The sequence below is a fragment of the Tupaia chinensis genome, unplaced genomic scaffold (genome assembly GCF_000334495.1).
Source record: "Tupaia chinensis unplaced genomic scaffold, TupChi_1.0 Scaffold139190_1, whole genome shotgun sequence".
Lineage (NCBI taxonomy): Eukaryota > Metazoa > Chordata > Mammalia > Scandentia > Tupaiidae > Tupaia > Tupaia belangeri.
Window position 1 is genome coordinate 1046495 of NW_006199080.1, and position 22062 is coordinate 1068556.

Genomic DNA, 22062 nt, shown 5'->3' on the forward strand with positions numbered 1-22062 from the left:
ATGCTAACTGTCCATATTCACATAGAGACATAGTGTAATCTCTGAACCCAATATACAGAGAAAGGAGGAAAAAAGCTAGAATTTTATGCACTACTACACAGGGGCCTAGCACCCTCCAGCTTCCAGGAGAGGAAAGGATTTTCTTTTTTCCCACAGAGCACGTTGGTGTTGATTCCAAACAGTTTCTGTTGAGACAGGAAGGGATAAAAGTGAATTTGGAACAGAAAAGGGTAGAGATTCTTTTCCCATTGTTTCCGCTCAAGGTTTTCCCCCTAAAAATAAATTGAGAGTCATGGTGAAGAGAAGAGACCTCAAGAACAGGGTGACTGAGCACAAGAGGGGGAAAAAAAGAGAAAAAAAAAAGGGAAAAGAAAAAAAAAAGACTGCAACTTGCTTCCAGGGACTGGAGAAAAAGAAATTTTTTTGGAGAGGTTTTCACTATAGGGCGTGTGCGCTCACCAGACAGACATAGAAACAGAAAGCGAGAAATCACTCCCCAGGGGGTATGGTCACGCCACAATCCTTTCTCCTCCATTCTGCTCTCGGGATCTTGGGCACGCACGCACACGCGCCCGGCGTGAGTTTTAAGCCACTGGGTCTGGGATGCGAACCGCGGTCGACTATGTGGGAGTCCAGTGACATAGCCATTACGCTAACTGTTGGTTCCCTGGAGAAAAACTTTTTAAAAAGGAGGATTGGAATCCATCAGTGTTCTGTCAGTCTTCTCCTTCATCCTCCTCTCCTTCTCACCCTTCATCATCATCTTCATCTTCTTCACCTTCATCCTCATCTCCTTCATCATCATCAATATCTTCCAATCCCTGTTCTTCATCATCATCTTCTTCTTCTTCTCTTTCCCCTTCTTCATCATCCATATCGGGAATCAAGTAGTACTGTAACGGATTTGGCCAAATGTGATCTTTGATGACCTCTCCCCTAACTCATCTGCACCTGCATTAGAATGGGCAGTAAGCCAAGTAAAGAAGCTCTCTGGTTCCTCATGGTGCCTCTTCCTGCTGGCTTTATTCTGCATTTGACTTGAACATTTCATCAAATCCTTTACAGATTTCCATTTGATTTCAGTGGACTTTGAAGATGGATCTCCACTCTCATTCAGATGAAATTCTTTGGAGAGAACTTTATTTTCAAAGTAAGGATTTTCATCAAAATAAAAATCTATTCTGTAACCTGATTTAATATCTTCAAATCCTGTCACTTCAACTCTGGTCAAATAATGCAGCACCTCTTCATCCTGCTCTCCAAGCAGGACAGACACTTGTGGATGGTTGACAAAAGTTGTCACCCCAAAATTGGGGATTTTGGTGATCAATTCTGATCTCTTCTGAAAAAGGGAGATTATTATTTCTTTACCACAGTTATACATATGGAAGATTTTCCTTGATTTCTAAAAAACTATGTATTAAAGAATAAGAAAACTAAGAAACAAAAATATTTCCAGAAAAAAAATGACCCTGGTATATAACTTGATAACTTTTATTTCAGAAGCATATTGTGGAACTAAACAGAAAAATATGACCTGGATATTTAAGAGTATTATCAAGGTGATAGAATATGATTTATAGATGTGCATATTTTCATTAAAATAAACATTTCTTATGGAAGAAAGAATACTTGTTTCTTTCTTTCTGGTTCCTAAGAATATGTTTAATTTATACTTTATAAGTAAACATTCCAGTTTGAGTACAGTGGAATCTCACATAATATATACAATAGCTATTTAAGAGTACAATGTATAAAACATTTTTTAAAAGGACACAATGTAAAATTTGAGAAGCATTGCAACAAATAATGTTTTCTAATCTTACCTATAACTTCTAGTGATCTATGTTAAACATTAGGGTTTGTTAGCCAAGCCCCTTTTTTTCAAAGATGCTATTCCTCATCTTTTTGTAGTATAACCATGCCAATTCTGGCATGCATCACTTCTCTTGTGGTTTGCTATGAAACCTCCTACTTGTTCCTTAATGTCTGGCTCTAGCAACTGGATCCTAAATCTTCCAGAATGCAAATTCATAAATGCAGTGTAGTTTCTATGTCAATTCATGTTAATGTTCAAGGTCTCATAAAAAGGAACTTGAGGGGATAGTAGATGGTGCAATGATTATGTTGCTGGACACATGTATGGCTGACCATGATTTGAGTCCTGGACGTGGTGGTTTGAAAATCATGCCAGGAGCATGTATGTGAGTGCCCAAAATCCTGAGCAGGGAATGGAGGAGACGGGATTGTGACATGGCCACACTTGACCAAGATCTGGTGCTAGTTGAAGCTGGAAGTGGATTGTGGTGTTGGAACTCTGTTAGGAGTGCTCCCTTCTCTCATTCCCTCTATGTCTCTTTCTATTTGTTTCTCTCTTTCTCTCTGCCTCTGTCTCTCTCATTCATGGAAGGAATGAATAAATATTTTTTATAGCTAAAATCAGCCAAATGACACTAAGTTACTACAAAATTGATGGATGGAATGTCTTCACAAGGAAACCGGTGCTGTCACGTGGTACACAATCTAATCTAGTGATAAGACAAAAGTAACTTACTATGAAATTATATCATCAAGTATCAGTATTACATAATTTCACAGATACAAAAATAAGCTGAATCATTACATTTTATGGATATTTATTCTTTAAAGAGGTCAATAGTAATGCCAAAGTGAAATAAGTAGAATCAGAATTTACTTGAGATAGGGTTGCTCAAAGAATGTCTGTTCTCTCAGTGTGTTTTATGCATTATCCGTGCTTTCTTATTTTCATTCTCTCTTTTTTTTTTTTGGAGAGGATTTTGTTATAGGTCGTGTGCACTCGCCAGAAAGACCGAGAGAGACAGAAAGCGAGAAATCACTCTACACGGGGGATGACCACGCCACAATCCCCCCTCCTTGTTTCTCCTCTCAGGATCGTGGGCACACATGCACACGGACCCGGTATGAGTTTAAGCCAATGGGTCCACGACTCGAACCGAGGTCGACTACATGAGAGTCCAGCAACATAGCCATTATGCCAAGTGCTGGTCCCTTCATTCTCTTTTCATCTAAACTATTTATTTGAAATAAATGTATCTGATGTCCACCACTTACACTTAATTTTGAATATAATTGTTATTTTTACAGTCTTGTATCAGGAAGGTGCTTTAAAGATTATGTTGTCCAATTGAGTAGCTTTAATTTGTTAAGAACGAACTTCAAAGCCAGAATTATAAAGATTAACCAAATCTACTTCTAAGAGGAGTACTTTATTTGTACAACAAAATTTAGTGTAAGTTAGCCTAAAGTTATTATTAATGGTTATAAAAAATACAATGTGTTCTTTAAAATTGGTTTCTTGTACGCTGTTCAGAGAATGTCCCTTTTTAAACTCTCTTTGATATGAAATCATATAAAGATATTTGACAAACATACAAAGCAAGATATTGTAATAAGAATAAAATTATGAGCCCCTTTTAATCCATAATTCACTGATTGTTTTCCCCTAGTTTTCCAAAGAATAAGGATCTATCCTTTTAGTAAATCTGAAAAGTTAACTTCCATTTTTTACTGGGATATAAAGCACATTATTAGGAAAATTAAGCAAAGTAGATATATTGGATTAAATAAACTAAAAGCCTATTTCTTGCATTTATGACCGTTAGGGTCACCGGTGTACCAAGGACAAGTGTGGCCGTGATCTCTCTCAGGTTCAGGCAATAAAGGGTTTGTCCTTTGTAAACTATTTATAGATAATAATGAAAGAATACACCTCAGACACTTCATATTATCTCATGCACTAGTAATTCAGTGACATTTTTCATTTCCTGTTTTCCTTTTCTGACAATTATTTTTGTTCATTTAATTTTGTCATTGTTACTGAAAATACCACCCATAGAGGGGAGTTGTGAAAAGTATTTTAGTGCTCAGGGGAGGTGGCATTTAAACATCACCTTTTTTTTTTTTAAGAGAGATTTTTTTGCTATAAGGCACATGCACTCATGGAGAGACAGAGACAGTAAGCAAGGAGTCACCCCATGCCACATTCTCTTCTCCTCCATTACCCTCTTGGGATTTGGGGCATGCACGCACATTAAAAATAAGTAGAACAATATTTTTAAGCTTTAGAAAGTCTTCTGTAATTATTATAAATGTCCCTTTAACTAGAAAAATTATGAAGAACTGAGATAATTCAAATTTCCAAAATTCTGACATAAGTAATGTTTATTTTGCCTGAAACTTCAATGACTTTTCCTTTACTTTTGCTTTATATATGCTTATCTTTCTATAATTACATTGCCTTGTGAAGACGAAGTCCCATTATTGTAATTATCTTACCAGCACTGAGAGTTTCATATTGGAAATTCACATCCTTTTAGAGAAAGTGGCACCACAGGAAGATGAGTTGACAAGATGCAGTGAGTTTCTCATTCAGGATTTGTGGACTCAGGGGTTAAGTGAAGAGGCTGAGGTTCCAGGCAAACAGCCTGAAAAGGAAACAGCTAAAGTAAAATGAGTAAAGCAAAACCAGCAATGTGTGTGTGTGTGTTCGTGTGTGTTTAGTCTTATAAGGACATGAGTCTCTTTTTTCTTAATATGGTAAAGGTTATGCCTCCAATGTCAACTGACTTATATTGGATTTGAATGACAGTACGACATGGTTTCCAAGTATGATTGTGATTGCGTGGAATGATGAAATATCTCTTAGGAGTAAATAAGAATCTTTAAGAGGGATGACTTCTTCGATGTCACCAGGGGATTGCTATCCATGTTTACTTCTGCTGCCAAGGGGCCTTAAATGATCATCAAGTTGCCTGATTATTAGTTTCTCGACAAAATAACAAATCATATTGTAGATTAAATGCTTTATAAACAACCCTACATGTGTGAGAATTATTATTATTTCCATTATTGTTCTTGTTGTTTGATGATTAAGACAACTACATTTTACACGTACATCTCTAAATAGACATGTAAATATAAAATTATTCAGAGCCCTAATATACAGCCTCTTCTAAGATTAAATGATCATTTTAAAAATATCTCCTTAATTTAACTTAAACATTCAAAATAATTGTGAATTAAATTTTCTGGACTTTTCCTAAATGATTTACTTTATATCAGAGATTTAAAAATTTTTCCACTTTGTATAGGTTTACTATACAATTATTATGTTATTAAAGTTTTTACATATTGTCCTTATTTGAACTGGACATTATTTTACAAAATTAGTCGGTTTAAAAACTTTCTATATATTTGAAGGGCAAACCAACTCTACAATTTGAATAATACTTGTTTTCTTATTATTCTAGCATGTATGCCCAAAATCCCAAAAGGAGAGTCCAGGAGAAGGATTGCCACATGGCCATCCCCACTGGGGCATATTCTCTTACTTCCTGTCTCTCTTTTTCTCTCTGTCTCTCTAATAAGCACACATGCCCTATAGTAAAAATCTCTCTCTCAAAAACAGAATGATATTTTGAAAAAAACAAGTTATGTAATATGATAATTGTAAAGTAAAAATAAAGCAAGATAAGGCAGAAAAAAGTGAAACTATTATTTAATTAATTGTTTTTATTTTGTTTTGTTTTTCTAGCTTCTTTTATTTATTTACATTCATTCACTATACATCATTACAGGAAACAAAATGAGATTTCCCATCCAGAATACACTGTATATTGGGTCAGTCAAGCATATCAACATACGTGTTATTATCAACAAATAATTTTCAATTTCTTGTTTCCTGTGTATTTTATTATTTTTGCCATCCTTGATTCCCTATCTTTCACACTCTGCTGTGTCTCACCCACCTCCCACACTGTCTCTGGTATCCATACTTACTTTCTATGCGTTTTCCCCCATTTTATTTATTCGCTAATGAACTTAATCTAAATACTTCCAATAGCAAGAGCAGCTGATATATACATATCGATGAACACAAGTCTGACTTCAGGCATAAGCCTCTGTAAGTAGAATGAACATACTATAAAATAGCACCTAGCCGGGACTATAAGCCTACTGCAGTCAAGAGAGATTTATGCTATAGGGTGCATGTACTTGCCAGAGAGAAACAGAGAAACAGAGAGAAAATTAGAGATCACTCCCCAGAAGGGATAGCCATGCTGAAATCCCTTCTCCTTTCTTCTCTTGGGATTTTGGGCACACAGGCACATGTTCCTGACATCAGTTTTAAGCCACCAAGTCTGGGACTTGAACCACAATCAACTATGTAGAAGTTCAGTAATGTAATCATTATGCCATCTTCTGGTCCAGAGACTTCTCTCTTATATAGAACTATCAGTGAAGTTCTTCATACAATGGCATTTAAGCAGATGACAGAGTGGGTTAGTGCAATATTTATTTTATGTTTAGTTCCTTTATTGACATATGAATGCATAAGTGTTTTAATTACTATAATTTTATAATCTGAGTTAGATTTTATTTTATTTTATTTATTTATTTATTTGAGAGAAGTTCTGCTATAGGGCACATACAGTCACCAGAGAAATAGAGTGAGACAGCGAGATAGAAAGTGAGAAATCACTTCCCCCATCCCCCACCCTGGGGCATGGCCACACTACAATCTCTTCTCCTCCATTCTCCTCTCAGGATCTTGGGTATGCCCATGCGTGAGTTTTAAGCCACAGGGTGTGGGACTTGAAGTACAACCAACTACGGAGGAGTCCAGTGATGTAATCACTACGTTATCTGCTGGTACCTTAAATATTCTTTAAATATTCTCCCTGGTTGTGTTTTTCGTTGTTTTTGTTGCAGTATACATTACCGAGTCCTCTAGAACACACACACACACACACACACACACATGCAGATGCAGGGACACATAATAAAATTTAAATTAGATTGCAGTATTTTTATCACATAACTTTCATTTTTATGATATTTAACTTTGGTATTTATATGCTCTGGATGGTTCTCCGTTTGTTTACATATATTTTAAAATCTTTTAATACATTTTTTCTCATATTTTCACTATATCAACATTATTTAAATGTTCTGCTTTTTATAATTTTCTGTTATTAAGTCAGTCTTTTTACTTTATTCCTAATGTTATATGTGATATGTTGAAACTACATTTTTGTAGGTTTATCTGAAATACATCTTCCTGAATTCATTATTTTTAGTGGACTTCTGCTCCTCCCATACACACACTGGGATGTTTATGTATGTTGTATTACCCTTCTGTGTGTACATGTGTATGTACATATATGCTTGTGAATGTGTGTTTATTTCTTTTCTTTTCTTTTTTTATATTTAGAAACTTTTGCTATAGGGCATGTGTGCTTGCCAGAGAGAGCAACAGAGAGGCAGAAAGTGAGAAATCACTCCCGGGAGGATGACCAATCCCTTCTCCAACAGGCTCTTTTTGGGATTTTAGGCATGCATGCATATGTGTCTGGCATGAGTTTTAAGTCACCAGGTCCAGGACTGGAATCATGGTCAACTACGTGGGAGTCCAGTGATGTAACCATTACACCATCTGCTGGTCCCTGTGTGTGTTTATTTTTTACCGAAATTCTACAGCTTCTGTAATATCATTGATGATCATGAAAATTTTTGCTTGAGTCTTACTGTTTCTGTCTTATGAATTAATGTAACTATTCATTGAAGCAGTGTACAACTCTGATATAGTGATCCTCTTCATTGTGATATTGCTTGAAATGTAAGATCCGTGAATATTTTCTTCTGGCTGTTACTGGCTTCTGATGCTATTCTAGTGTTTACCTGTCTGTATGATTTTAGGATTTCATGTTCTATTTCCTGTGATAGTCTTGCCATTTGGATGTGGAAACAGATTGGCATTTTAGTATGACTTTTGGCATACACTTAGTTGGAAAGGACTTTGCATTCTGATTCTCTCCACTTCATTTGTTATGCTGTCCAAACATGCTTTGGTTCAAGAATTCAATCTTGTATAATTCCATCCAACCAGCATTGCTATGCCCTATGGGAATCAAAAGTGTTCTACTTTTGGTGAAAGGCTAATTGGAATTGTATCACTTCCATAATTGTTATTAAATTGTTAATTGTGATTTATATATAGGCAAATCATAATTTAGTCTCCTTAAAAGTAAATAATTGACAAATTTAACAATTATAAGAATTTTTTGAGAGGTTTTTGCCATAGGGTGCGTGTGCTCACCAGACAGAGAGAGAGAGATAGAGAGACAGAAAGTGAGAAATCACCCCCCAGGGGTGATGGCCATGCTGCAATCCCTTCTCCATTCTCCTCTCAGGATCTTGGACACGCAAACACACATGTTCAGTGTTAATTTTAAATCACCGGGTCTGGGACATGAACCGCGGTTGACTATGTGGGAGTCCAGCGACATAGCCATTAAGCTAACTCCTGGTCCCATCAATTATAAGAATTTTTTTTAATCTCTTGTTCTTTTATATATTCAGTCACGTTATTTAGCTTACAAAGTGAATATTTCCACATGTGTACATTTCTCCTTAGTCCAGTTGGTAATACTATAAAATTATCTTCAAGAGATAATACCACATTTTATTTTTTAAATGTTGGACAAAATAAATGATATATTAAATGTTCTAGCCATCTATTCTTAAGGCATCTCAAGAGGCATGAGTAAGTAACACTGTAGCATTAATCCTAAGATATTATTCAGTAATTTCACTTATTTCTGTGTTGTGTTATAAATATGCTAATATTACCATTTTTTAAATTCAGAATGACACTCAGAGCCAGCTCAGGCTGTCTTAGTTCCCCATAAAAATCCCTATTTTTGGAACAAGCATATGTTTTTTCTTTCCTCTTTTCTTAAGAATACTACTAAAACCATGCTGCTTTCAATGTCACCATCATTTTATTTTCTTTCACAACCTGTCATATTAAATCAGATTCTGATTTATACTTAAAATTTATGAAGCCATAATTGTGTATAATTTTCTTTTTTTTTTCTTTTTATTTTTTCAAAATCCCTCCTCAAAGGAGCAGCTAAAGTGCCCAGGCAAGATAAGATGGTCATCTCTCCTCCTGATCCTTACTTAAGTTTACATTTGGTTATTGTTTTCACCTGTCATGTGATACTTTTATGGGAAATAGTACAATTTCTGTAACAAAGAATGAAACCTATTATTTGTTTTATGCTTACAACTGGATTTCCAATTGCAGTACAAAGACATGCTAAGTCATCACCCAAAAAGCTAAAAAAATAAGAATTTTTTTTTGCTAACTCACCACTAAGATATCAGATCTCATATGTAAAAGCTGAAGGGTTCTATTTACCTGAGCCAGTAATAAGACAGCCTAGTCTTCACCAATACTTCCCATGTGTTTTTAAGAATAAAATAATCATGGTTAATAGCTAGCATGGCAGACATGATTTTGAAAAAGTTTTTTCTACTTATGTTATAGAATTGTTGTATGAAAATTTTAAAAATATTTAAAAATGGTAGGCACATACGAAATAAAAACTGCTGTGCGTCTTGGTGAAATGACTTGGACATGGATTCTGACCTAGAAAACAATGGCTCTGGGACTTTGGTGCAGTGAGATAAGTCACATGTGGACATGAGTTCTCCAATGTCTGCCCACACGCCTCTCAGCGTCACATTCAAGTGTCTAACAGACTATCCAAATTTCCAAAAGTGAACTGCTGGCCTCTTCTCCTAACTGCTTCACTCCTCCACTAACAGTTTAATCCATTTTATTTTAGTTTACGCCAGTTCTATACTTCCAATTGCTCAAGTTTGGAATTGTCTTTGAAATCACTTTTCTTTATATGTTCCCTCCAACCCATCAGGAATTTTTATTAGCTTTATTTACATAACATATTCAGGACATTCCCACTATTTATCACTTTGCTTGCTAAAACATAGTCAAAGCTATCACTCTCTCTCACCTAGATTCCTATAATTACCTCCGATGTCTCCGTGTTTGATTTCACCCTATCACTTTATAAATATATTCTCAAAATAGCAGAAAGAGTTCTTATATCTTTTTTTTTAAGGTGTTTGTTATCTGTTGCATTTGCTTAATGGAGAGAGACAAAGAGAGACAGTGAGAGGGAATGTGAGATATCACCTCCTAGGGAGGATGGCCATGCCCCAATCCTTTCTCCTCTATTCTCCTCTTGAGATTAAGTGTATGCTTGCATATGCATCTGACATGAGTTTCAAGCTGCCAGGTATGGGACTCAAATTGTAGTGGGCCACGTGCAAGTCCAGCAATGTAAGCACTGTGCCACCTGCTGACCTCAGACCCAAATATCTTAATAAAACTACCTTGTTTCATTCTAGATATCCTAGTGTGAAAATAAAAAATTCTCATGATGGTCCAAATGTATTGGCCATTCTCATCCCTACATTTCTGATCTCATTTCCTGTTTCCCTCTCTTCTCTTTATTTTGTTCCGGATACAGTGGCCATCATGTTATTTCATTAAAATGTAGACCTCTGTCCAGCTTTTTTGTTTTCTTTCTATGCTATTCTCCTCAGATGACTGTTTCTCACCTCTTTCTAACTTTTACAATAATTTCACCTTTCAACTGCTGCTTACCAACCTGAATTGGAGCAACTCTCTCGTTGTAAGATGCTTCACACATCTTACTCTGCTTTACTTTTATCCACAGCACTTACTATCTTCTCTTGAATTGAATACATCACTTTCTCCATTCCCCTTCAGTTACTATGTAAGTTTCATAAGGACTGGAAACTATATTTGTTTCATTTGTTACTACATGCCTAGAGTCTGGAACATTGCAAGAACAAATTAATATTTGTTCAACAAATCAAGAAGTGAATTATGTTTGTTACTTTGCTTGAGGGCACATGCAATAACAGAGAGACTGAGACAGACACAAAGAGGTAGAGAGAGAAAGCATCTCTCATGGGGGATAGTCATGCCACAATTCCTTCTCTATTTCTCTTTTAAAGATTTTGGGCATGCACACACTTGGGCGCAGTGTTTTTGTTGTTGTTGTTGTTTCTCGTTTGTTTTTTGCTTTTTTTTTTTTTCAAGTCACCAGGTCTGGGACTTGAGCCATGCAGTTGGCCAAGTGAGATTCTGTTGCCTTCACTGTACCACCAGTTGGTCCAGAAGTGCAACACTTAGACATGGAGTTACAATACTGAATAGATTTGATAATGGTATTCTCTGGAGAGCCATCTTGTCTGGAAAAGGCATTGCTACTTCTTGAAATTGATGACATTTAGAAATTGAATCAGGTAAAGGAATACAAAGGAATATCATTGTATCTATATAACTCTTATATAGTGCCAACTCTTGTTACATATTTTTGAAATACTTTTTTTCAATCTAATAAATATATTTAAAAGAAAGTTTTCTTCTCTACTAGTTTTATTTGTCTTTTAGAAAGGCATGATGGAAAATAGGTCTGAAATCCAGACATCAGGATATTTATCATCACATATAAAAACAAAGGTGACATATTACTTTTCCTAATTGTATTTCATTTATGTTAATTAATTAATTAACTTTTAAGGTTTTTTTCTTTTTTTTTTTTTTTTTCATATGGCACATATTCTTATAGAGAGACCGGGAGAGACAGTGAGAGAGAAAGTGAGAAATCGTCTCTCAAGAGGGATGGCCATGCCATAGTCCCTTATCCTCTACTCTCCCCCTGAAATTTTGTGTACACATACACATGCAGCTGATGTGATTTTTCAAGCTGCCAGGTCTGGGACTCAAGCCATGGTTGAACATGTGTGAATATAGCAGCTTACCCACTATGCCACCTACTGGTCCTTGCTTATTTATTTTTAAATCATGCAATAATCTCAGTATTTGTGTCCTTGCAAAATACATATGTTGAAATCCAAACCCCAAGGTGATGGGTTAAGAATGTGGAGTCTTGGGCTCAGCAACTAGCATAATGGTTACTGTTCTAGACTCGCATGTGACAGACCATGGTTTGAATCCCAGGCCTGGCAGCTAAAACTCATGTCATGTGCATGTGTGTGAATGCCCAAAATCCCAAGAGGAGAGTGGAGGAGAATGGATTGCAGTGTGGCCATCCTTCCTGGGGGATGATTTCTGGTTTTTTTGTCTCTCTCTATTGCTCTGATGAGCCCACATGTTCTCTAACAAAAATATCCCTCTTAAAAAAAAAGTATGTGGGGTCTTCTGGGATGGCAGTTAATCTTTGCCCTGATGGAGAGGATTAGTGGATTTATAAAATAAGTACAAGAGAGCTTATTCCTGCTTCACCATGTGTGGACACAGTAAGAAGGTGTGTTCTTAGTGAAAAAGTGGTCCCTAAACAGACCACTTGAATCTTCCTGTGATCTTATATTCAATTTCCAAGGCTTCAGAACTGTGAAATACAAATTTATGCTGTTTGCCAGCTTCCCTATCTACAGTATTTTATCGCATCTGAGTACACTGAGACAAATTGATTTTACTAAGCAAATTCACTGAGTTAAAAATAATTATTAAACTTGGGAACCAGCAGTTAGCGTAATGGCTATGTCGCGGGACTCCCACGTAGTCGACCGAGGTTTGTGTCCCGGACCCGGTGGCTTAAAACTCACGCCGGGCGCGTGTGCGTGCATGCCCAAGATCCCGAGAGGAGAATGGAGGAGAAGGGATTGCGGCGTGACCATCCCCCCGGGGGGTGATTTCTCGCTTTCTGTCTCTATGTCTCTCTCTGTCTGTCTGGCGAGCGCATGCGCCCTACAGTGAAAATCTCTCCAAAAAAAAAATTATTAAACTTAAACTCACTTTATGCAATTGTCTTACTAAAATTAAGTTTATTTTTTTTGAGTTATTTATTTTTTGAGAGGTTTTCACTATAGGATGCATGCGCTCCCCAGACAGAAAGACAGAGACATAGAGACAGAAAGTGAGAAATCACCCCCCCAGGGGGATGGTCATGCCACAATCCCTTCTCCTCCATTCTCCTCTCGGGATCTTGGGCATGCACTCATACGCGCCTGGTGTGAGTTTTAAGCCACTGATTCCGGGATGCAAACCGCGGTCGACTAGGTGGGAGTCCAGCGACAGAGCCATTGCACTAACTGCTGGTTCCCCAAATTAAGTCTATTTTTTCTTTAAATAATGACTATATCATTGTTTCCCAAAATTAAGTTTATTTTTTCTTTAAATAATGACTATATCATTTTTAAACATAGAGTAATAAGTATAATAAAATATTATATATTAATTTATTTCAACCAAACTATATAAATTGCACATAACATAAATGGAGTCTCTGATAATAAAAAGTGAATTAATTCTGATAGAAATACTACTATGTTTTTCTCTTCTGAAATGTATTTATTTTACTATGAATTTTAAAAATAAATTTTTAATCCTTTTGTAAATGCAGAGAATACTAAAACTTGTTTTTTCAATAATCATACAATTACATCTATTGTTATAATTTTGACAAAATCCGTGACTTGTAGAAAGCATTTATATTCTTAAATACCCTATAAGTACATTTTGCAGAGTTTGTGTTTCTGGTGCATTTATTGTGAATTGCCTATAAGAAAACTCATATTACCAAGTAGATGTCATAGTTGAATTTGAAGTCAGGATTGTGAGTATACTTTTAGGAGCAAACTCAATTGTACTTGTCATTTAAACTTAGTTTCAGTTATTTATTTATTTCTGACATGAAAAATGTTTTGAATAAAAGATCCTGAATTCAGGGCTGATTTGGGGAAATTTATTATACCATTATGCATGCTTTTCTTTATTAAAGTACTCACAAAGTCTTGTCTGGATGTCAATTTCATATGACAGTTTTAAGCTTAGGCAAGAAGACCGTTTGCCAGTGTTCCAACAATTTTACTAAGCAAAATCATGCCAAAAACATAAATGATATATGCTTCCAAAATGATTAAACAATTGGAAAGAATTGGGTAAAAATCAAGAACAGTCAAATTTATCTTGACAAACAATGATTTGAAGGGTACATAACCAAATAGGCTGATTTTTCCTTATTATGTAAATAAGAATTGCTGTGAAAAATCCTAAATGAGATAAATTTTATTTTAAACAGTATTTTATAACTCCTTGTTATTCTATATTTCACTTTTAATTTAGTAATATAAACAATGTATGATTATACCTATATAAGAAAAAAAAACTATTATGTACACTATTAAATGAGTAGGCTGATTCTAAAACACCAATGTTATACCTAGTTTTCATAATTTAACTGGATGTACAGAGAAAAATTAATTAAAAAAACACCATATTTATTAAAAAAAATAAGCCCTATCTGTTGAAGATAACAGAACTTTATTTTTTTAAGGTTTTTGCCATAGGGTGCTTATACTCACTGGAAAGGGAGAGAGAGACAGTGAGAGAGAAAGTAAGAAACCACCCACCAGGGGGGATGGCCATCAATCCTTTCTCTTCCATTGTCCTCCAGGGAGTTTGGGTATGTGCCCAGCATGAGTTTCAAGCCACCAGGTCTGGGACTCAAACCACAGTTGACCACATGGAAATCCAGCGCTTTAGCCAGTACACCACCTGCTGGCCCCATAACAGAATTAGTAATCTTCAAAATCTAATCTAATATTGATAAAAGAGTGTGAAATACAATGACTAAGTCAATAGCTACAAACTAAAAAATTTTGCACTTAAGTAAGTATCTCATATGTGATATGAAAGAGATGAATTATCATTTTTATTTGACCGAATTGACAAAACTATGGTATGTAGCTTAGATTCACATTTAATACATACATTTAGGCAGCATTTCCTATCAACAGAGATGTTGCTTGTCTCCCAAAGTTCACATAATGACTGACATCCTCATTAAAGCTTTCTGAAAGTACATGCTCTCTAAAGTCCTATAGCCTGTATTTTTATTCTTTGAGAAAAATATAATTCCACATTTTAAGAATAACAAACATCTCTTACTTTCCCTCTCACTTGTATATGTTGGAAAACAGAATTTTAGACAAGCCAAAATTTAATAAAGTTTATTTAAACAAAGGGCAGGACATTCAAACTGGGCAGCCTTCCAGGAAATGGTTTCTGAGTGACTCTGGCTAGCCATGGTGTCACAGGATATACAAGTTTGCAAGAAGGGAAAATTATGTGTAGAGGAAAGGAAAAGTGATGTGCAAAAATGAAAGTGAGGGAGTGAGGTAGAGCAATCGCTAGATGGGTTACAGCTTGATGGTTGGCTGCTGGAACAGCCTAAAAGGTTGGCTTTCTGTGATTGACTGAAGTGTGGCTAGTGTGATTGACTAACAGCAACCAGCTCAGGAAAAACAGTCTAACACGTATGATTGCATCTTATCTATAGGAATCCAAGTGTAGAAGTACAATGTTCATTTTAGGCCAAAATGGTTTAGTTTAACATATGTATAACATTTACTATACGCCAAATATGGGTAATTCTTACTATATGCCAGGTACTTTGACATGACACATGACACTCACTTTTAAGTTCCTATTTGATCTAGATGGGTAAAATAAGTGGTTCCCAATAAAAATGGACTGAATGAATGAACACATGCAATCTAAGTCTTAGATGATTGCCAGTTAATGGCTTTTTATCTGAATAATTACTTAATGTATGACCATGAACAATTCAATTACACATTTTGCCTCCATTTCCCAATCAATAAAATGAATTTATAATTTGTCTCACATAACATCCAAGTTCTGTGAAAAATCTATTTTGACAAGCTATAAGCCTATACAATAGTAGCAGTTTCTTCTGGTCGGTATATAAGTAAATCTCCTTGTTTTAGGGCACAATCACTTTAATATTAACAAAGCCTTTGTATAAACACTAGATATTAGTTAGAAATCACTGACACCTAAAAGATCTATTACTTATCCTAATTACTCTTCAGTGAGAAGAAAAAGAAAATAATCATTTTAACCTCTACAGTATAATTACAGGGAAATAACACATGAAACATGAAGGAAAGACATTTAATATCAATGTCCTTCAAAAATATTTCTAATGAAAGCACTGTTTAAATAAATAAAACAATTTCTACATTTAAATTTAAAATCAATATTACCATCATTAAAAAAAAATCACTGTCCATTTTGGGTGAACCATTTAATAGTTTCTATTGTTGCTGTTTTCATTTTAAATTGCTAAAGCGTGCATGTGCTCACCAGAAAGGAGAGAGAGAAAGAAAGAAAAAGAGAGAGAACTTCCCGATGGCCAAGGAGTGTAGTCACACCTGTCTTTTTTCCTCCATTTCTCCATCCTATGGGGATTTTAGGCATGTGCACGAACTCACACCAACATACTTTTCAAGTGACCAGAACCAGTATTTGAACCATGGTCAGGCATGTGGGACCTAGGTTTTCTAAGTTCAGTACCTATCTGCTGCTCTACGGGACACATTTTACAGTTCTGTATGTGGTAAAATATTGGGCGAGGCATTCACAATCCTTTTCTTACATTGACTTGCTTATTTCCAAGTTCCCGAATTTAAATGTCAACTGTCTATCAGAAGACTTAATCTGTGTGAGATAATTGTCCTAGGGAAAAGGTAGAAGAGGTAAGTAAATATTAGTGAGAATAACATTTAAACTCTATGTGTACTTATGTAAAGGAGCGACATTCAGGGAGAAGACCAGCGAGTAAGTATTATATATAAGATTAGATGAGGTAGGGACCAGCAGTTGGCGTAGTGGCTATGTTGCTGGACTCCCATGTAGTCAGCCGCAGTTTTAGTCCCAGATCTGGTGGCTTAAGCTCACTCTGGGCGCATGTGAGTACATGCCTAAGATCATGAGAGGAGAAATCCCCTCTGGAAGGGTGATTTCTCACTTTCTGTCTCTCTCTCTGGCAAGCACAAGTGCCCTATAGCAAAAATCTTTCCAAAAAAAAAAAGATTGGATAATGTAAACTACTATTTCCCATGTTCACTATTTTTAAAAAGATACATATTAAAATACATTTTGGGGGGAATAAAATTTCAGAAACAATTCTATACCAACAGATTCACTGGTCAAATAAAGTTTAAAATATTTAGGGCCCAGTCGGTGTGGTGCAGCTATAGCACAATACTCCACAATGGTGGAGTCTATACAGAAGATCAGGATTTGATTCCAAAATGGGCTTGTACATGCCAGGTGTACAAACATACCTTCTGTTCCCAGATTGCTGGGAAAGGCTGGGGAGAAGGATCATGGCATGGCCATGAACAGGGTGCTAGTCTTTCTCTTTCTCCATCTCTTTGTGTTCCTTTCATAAAAGAAATAACGTTTTAAAAAGTTAGACACATTTTTAGTGAATTGGTGGCAGATAAAGATAATAGGAAATCCCTTGGACACTTCCCCCCACCACCCCCTAAGAGGTTTTGCCTTAGGGCATGTGCACTTGCCAAGAAGAATGAGAGAGAAACAGAGACAGTGAAAAGAAAAGTGAGAAATTACCCCCAGGGTGAATGGCCATGACACAATCCCTTCTCCATTCTCCTCCCATGATCTTGGGCATGCACAAGGGTGATTTTCAAGACACCAGGACTGGGACTCAAACCACGATCAGGCATATGGGAGACCAGCAACATAATTACTACACCATGTGCTGGTCCTAGCATTCTTAAAAATAGCTACAACACTTTAAATTTTTTAAATTGATTCTTTTTAAAAAATATGCTGTAAAAAATCTGAGTTTTTTTAATGTTTATTTATTTTTAGATTTTTGTCAGAGTATGTACCCTCTCTGTAGAGAAACAGAGAGAGGGAAAGTAAGAAAACGATCCAGGAGAAATGACCACCCACAACTCCTCTTCCATTCTTCTCAGAATTTTGGGCATGCACACACATGTTCCCAGCATGATTTCCAAACCAGCAGGTATGGGACTTCAACTGTGGTTGACCATGTGGAAATCCAGTGCTTTAACCATCACGTCACCTTCTGGCCTCAAATCTGGGTCATTTAAAAAACTTATTTATTTTCATTTTAATTTACTTTCCTATAGGGTACATGTGCTCACCAGAGGAGAGACAGAGAGAGAAAATGAGAAAACCACCAGGTCCGAGAATTGAACAGCAGTGGGTCATGTGGGAGTACAGTGTATCAACTAACTTATCACCTGCTGGCTCCAATCTAAGTTTTTAAATCAGGTTATTAACTTGCTTTTCTGTCTCTCTATCAAAGACAAATATACAAACTTTTTATATGTTTAAAGTATATATTCATATTTACACTTAGAAACTAAATGAGGTGATTTATTTTAAATCATTCTGTCATTCTGGCAATGTGCCAACTATGATTTGTTTAGAAGGCTCTTAAATGTAATTATTAGACACTTAAGCTTGTGAATTTATAAGAACATATCTCTTGATTGTGGTTATACTTTCCCTTTTAATTTAGTTATATATTACATGTATATCTGAAGATATTTCAGATATATCAAACATACTATAGCAACGTAAATGTTTATAATGTGATTCAGCCTTTTAGTACCAGTAAGACAACAATAATTAACTTTCTGTTTTGTTTGCTTATTTTCTGTTTTGTTTTTTAAGAGAGATTTTTGCTGTAGGGCATGTGCACTTGCCAGAGAGAGCGACAGAAAGCAAGACGTCAGCCACAAAGGGGGATGGCCACACCATAATCCCTTCTCTTCTGTTCTCCTTCTGAGATTTTGGGCACACACACACACACACACACACACACACACATGCATGTGATGTGAGTTGCAAGCTGCAGAGTCTGGGACTCGAACTGTATTCCACTACATGGGAGTCCAGCAACAACCATGATGCCACCTGCTGGTCCCAATAGTTAACTTACAATAAAAGTAATTATCATTATATATATTTTTTTCTTGCGAGCCTTTTGTTAGTACCAAGCAAGCAAAAATCATAAATATATAAAGAAAAGCTTCATAAAAATGTGTAAAGGATAGTTTCTAGAAAAAGGATAATTTGTAGAAGAAACAAACATTTCAAATTAAAATAATATACCAATTATTTAAGTGTCTTAGGATACATATTCCATATTACAAATTGGCAAGTTAGAAAGAAGAAGTCATGGGCCAGCAGATGGCATGAAGCTTAAGAGGCTGGATTCCACATGGCCAACTAGGTGGTTTGAATACTGGATCTGGCAGCTTGAAAATCATGCTGGGCATGTGTGTGTGTGTGCCAGAATCCCAAGAGGAGACCGGAGGGGAAGTGATTGTACTGTGACCATCCCTCCATGGGGTTATTTCTCACTGCCCCTCTTTCTATCTCTCTCTCTGGAGTATACATATAGCCTATAACAAAAAAGTAAACAAAAAAATAATCTAAAAATTGGAAGTCATATAACAAGTGTGTTTATGTTATGTTCAAATACTATTTCTTCTGGGATCTTAAGCATATACAGATCAATTATAAATTAAGAAATAGGACCAATTCAACACAAATACTGGAATAACTTGAACAAACCCTGGAAAACTAATTTAACAAAATTGTGCCCCAGAATAATTCATTATTTTTTAGCTGTACCAGAGGTAAGGGTGATGTAACTGCAAGGTTTCTTGACCTGGTGATGAACAGGTTTGATTCAATAGACATGATTCATTATTAATTCTCAGTTTCTGGCCCAAATCTAACTTTTCTATATTTTTCTTTTTATACCAAAATCCTCCCTTTAGGACAGAAGTCTGACTTAATTGTGTTTTCAAGTTATCTTATAGTTCCTACACATGATACCGCCTCTCAAGCCAAATACTTAAGCTCCAACTTACCTGAAGACATGAGAGTGATACATAGTCTTTAAGAAGGCTATCATGTTTCCCTATAGGATATATACACACACACACACATACATACACACATACACACACACACACACATATATATGTATTATATATATTTTGGTAGAGGTTTTTGCCTTAGTATGCTTGCGCTAGCCAGATAAATAGAAATAGTGTGAGGGAAAGTGAGAAATTACCCAGAGAGGATGGCCACTGTACAGTCCCTTCTCCTCCATTCCCCTCTCAGAGATTTTTTTGTTTTGTTTTGCTTTATTTGTTTGTTTTGGTTTCAGTTTTTGCTTTAGGGTACATTTGCTTTCCAGAGAGACAAAAAGAAATCACTGCCCATGGAATATGGCCACACAGCAATCCCTTCTCCACCATTCTCCTCTCAGAATTTGGGGCATATAAGCACACACATCTGGTATAAGTTTTAAGCTGTCAGGTCCAGGACTTGAACCATGGTCAACTATGTGGGAACACAACGACATAACCATTATGCCATCTTCAGTTTCCCTCAATTTGCGATTTTTAAAATAATTTACTTGGAACTACGTGGTGGTCAATATTTAACGTAATATAAAACTCAATTGAATTTCGTACTTGGAAATGGATCAGCAATACTCAAACAATAGGCTTACTTGAAGCTGAATTTGTGCCACTTATGGGGAAATATAAAGCAATAACAAATATAAATAGTGTTTTTATACAGTGGATATGGTCTGCATTATATTATGATAAAATACTCCAAAATTCAGAGATACAAAGTCATCATTTTATTAAAGCTAAAAGTCTTGTGCATATACTCTGAGAAAGGTCATCTGTTATATTCTTTTGCTCCATGTGGCACTGAGTGAGGAATCCAGTAATGATCAGCTGGCAAGTAGACTGATCTGGTAGAAGTGTCCCCTTATCTGCTTAGCACCATGACAGAGATGGCAAGAAAACTACATTCCAGAAGACCTCTCTATCAGAGGGGCGAATTGGAAAATTTTCAGCATGGTAAACACATCGTTTTGGGATTTCTTGCATGGTCACTCAGGACTCTCAGAAATAGGATTTTAAGAAATGTTTTTGGCCTCTTGGGTTCTAATCTTGGAAACTGTTACTGAATCACATTTTTCTGGAACTATATAAGCTTAGGGACCAAGAGAGGGGTATATGTAAAATCCCACGTTTTGGGGTACATTTCATGTTCCTTGTCTATTTTTTAACTACCCAAGGACACCTCTCCTATCCTGAGAGTAGGAAAGAGACAGAGGGAGGGAGAAAGTGCCACTTAACAGAGTGTGGTCACACTGCAATTCCTCCTTTTCTATTTCTCCATCTTGTCTGGATTTGGGACATGCATGCAATTATGTCCCATGTGATTTTCAAGCCACTAATCCAGGGGCAAACTACAATTGTCCATGTGGGATCCAGGTCCCTGAACCCTAGATTATGAAGCTGGCTTACTCATCCTTTTTAAAAAGTGTTTTTGTTGCTTTTCTTTTCCCACTTCTTTCATAAGGAAGAGAGAAAGAAAGACAGCACCCCCAAACAAGTCTTCATGTCATACTCCACCTCCAGCATGTCCCAGCTCATGGACATATATGTACTCTACAAGTTTAGAGAGGTCTCCAGACTTGAAACTAGAACCTTCCATTATGGGTCAGTGTTATTGCTGTATACCATTTGACTCCTGAATCTTACTTTCACCTCTTTTCCTGGCAGACGGGCTTGCCCCTTCTTCTCATGAATATGGTGACAGAACAAAGATCTTGCATCTCACAAGGAAGAATCTGCTTCCAGAAAACTTAATATCAGTAAAAAACTTAATATCACCAAAAAAATCAGTATCAATTTAAAATTGGAGCTCCTTTTTAAGACACACACACAAAAACAAACTAGGAAATACTATGAAATTACAATACTGTATTTATTTATATGTTCCATATAAAATTTGCAAAGAATTCAATAATCAACAGTGATTGTTCCAGATCTTATTTGAGAAATTTGTGAAATTCAATTCATTTGTGAAGAGAAGTCATAAATAAATTGAGAGAAATATTCATTTCCCGTGTTGATCAATATCGTATAAAAATGCATTTACTAATAATATCTAGAATATGTTAAAATAAATTCGAGTTAGGCAAGTACATTGTATAGATGAGATTTTCATGCATCATTCAAGAGAAATGTAAGTTGTAATTGAAATTTTAAAAAACAATGTTATGATACTTTGTGAATATTTTGTTTCCTTATTATCCTATGAAATAATTTTTGTGTATATGTCTCCAAAGAAGCTCAAACAAAGTTCTCAAGTAGGTATATACAAGGATTTTTCTCACATTATATTTACAAGTAAAGGGAGCTAGAAGCTATCCATTTGTCATCACTAGCGAAATAGTTAAGAAA

General features: G+C 35.9%; 2 pseudogenes; one reads left to right on the top strand and one right to left on the bottom strand.

The window, feature by feature from the left end:
• Positions 1 to 716: 716 nt before the first annotated feature.
• On the bottom strand, positions 717 to 10565 carry LOC102476571 (protein SET-like; annotated as a pseudogene).
• Positions 10566 to 20591: 10026 nt separating this feature from the next.
• LOC102476980 (uncharacterized) overlaps positions 20592 to 22062 on the top strand; it is a 58744-nt pseudogene continuing 57273 nt past the window's right edge.